The sequence below is a fragment of the Pteronotus mesoamericanus genome, unplaced genomic scaffold (genome assembly GCF_021234165.1).
Source record: "Pteronotus mesoamericanus isolate MK-2021 breed Mesoamerican mustached bat unplaced genomic scaffold, CSHL_Meso_final scaffold_85, whole genome shotgun sequence".
NCBI lineage: Eukaryota > Metazoa > Chordata > Mammalia > Chiroptera > Mormoopidae > Pteronotus > Pteronotus mesoamericanus.
The window spans coordinates 63,286,088-63,287,962 of record NW_026555329.1 but is presented as its reverse complement, the minus strand read 5'-3'; the positions used below and the strand labels follow the sequence as shown (position 1 = coordinate 63,287,962).

At 26.3% G+C, this 1,875-nt stretch overlaps 1 pseudogene; it reads right to left on the bottom strand.

The window, feature by feature from the left end:
* Positions 1-598: 598 nt before the first annotated feature.
* LOC129063604 (uncharacterized) lies at positions 599-713 on the bottom strand (annotated as a pseudogene).
* Between the last annotated feature and the right edge of the window lie 1,162 nt (positions 714-1,875).

Genomic DNA, 1,875 nt, shown 5'->3' with positions numbered 1-1,875 from the left:
AATTTTCAAACTGTGGATCATGAATTTTTAGTAGGTCATATTCATTTCTTATGTGAGATGTATGCAGAATTTTTACTATATTAGAAAAAAAATTGAAAGAGTGAAATGACTATAGTAAGATAAATGTTCCAAATAAAATTTTATTTCACTTTGATTTGTGATTCAACTGCTCACTTTTATTGGATATTTCCTTACATTATTTTCTACTAGAACTCTTTCAATTACATGTTAGATTATTAAATTATACTTTCATATTAAATGACTTATCTAGAATAAACACTTATAATTACATATTTCATCCCTCAAGATTCTTTAGGTAATATAAGAAAAAGTAAAAGTATTTTGATTACAGAATGTTTTATCAGTTCATAAAACATCCATATCATATTAAAGTTAGTAAGCTAATCTAAACTATTTAAATCACAAAACTTAAAAACATGTTTATAAGTGTATTTGAGAATGCATGTTGTCCCTATTCCCAAAATGCTATCATTTTGGAAGATAATAATTTTTTCATGTGTTATATTTTCCTAACATTTATATGATCTGCAGAGCATGTAGTAATATTTCTCTAGAATGTTAGAATTGATATTAATCACAAAACTGAGAAAAAAAATAATTTTGCATCTTTAGAAGATGGCATAAAATATCTATGTTTAAACTGATAAGAACAGATATTACACTTGATCTTAGCCAAAAGGCCGAGAAGCGATTCTATGTTTAAATAAAATTAGCATAAAGAAAAAAATCATTGCTTGTCATCTTCCATTTGCCCTAAATACTGGCAAAAATGTAAAAGTCAAGGAAAAGTGGCTAATGTTCTTTTAGTTTTTAAAATTTTAATAAGTATGGACCATTGTGTACTACAATAATTTCTATTTTAAAATATCAGAAGCTATAGATATCAATGTTATGCTATGTTAATATGACAGACTTCCCATAAGTGTTGGCTTATTAGTTAATTATTATTGATTAAGATACTTATTCATTATTTAATCATTATTTGTCATTTATTACAATTTTATTACCTATATGTACTGGGGACAATGGCCTTTAATTTTAACCATATATACAATTATTAAGTGTAATTTCTATAAATTAATTTCTACTGCTATTGTTTATACTAAAGGCCCTATAGAAATGTGAAAAAATATATTTCTAGAGTGATCCTCATTCATTGAAAATAAACAGGGGAAGTGTATTAGCACCATATATTTGAAATGAAAAAAAGTTTTATGTTTAGTCAAAAAATATCCTCTAAAAAAAGGTGAAACCAGAAAACAACTTCAAAACACTTGGTTGACATCTAAAAGCATAAAGGAAAAAATTACATGCTGGCCTCTAGAGCCAGATAACAACTCAAACTTCAACTGCACTATTTATTTCTTCTGTAATTTTTACAAGTTTTAAAAACTTTCTGGGCCCAAGATTCTTCATTTGTAACATAAAAGTTTTCTTTATAAGGCTGAGATGAAAATTAAATGAGTTAATACAAGTGAAATGCTTAGAAGAGGGCCTAGTCAATAATAAAACTATTTTAGCTATTAAAATCCAAAGATTATTACTTTCTTTCTATAGCTTTTCATAATCTTGGTCCTTTCTCTCTCCCTCTTTTCCTCCCTTCACTCTCTCAATCTGTCTCTTTTCATCTTTTATCTGTAATGACATTTTGTAGTTTGCTTTTTAAACTGCTTATAAACTTTACATTAAAAAAAGACTTCTTGACAATAAATAATTTTACATAATTTTGAGTAAATTAATATTATTTTTGTTATAAATAACTTAATCTATTCAACCCATCCTTCTCCTCTTCATTGTTGATGTAAGCTTTTTCCTCTTACTAGTTACTTTAAACAATGCTGCAAAAAGTGTGCC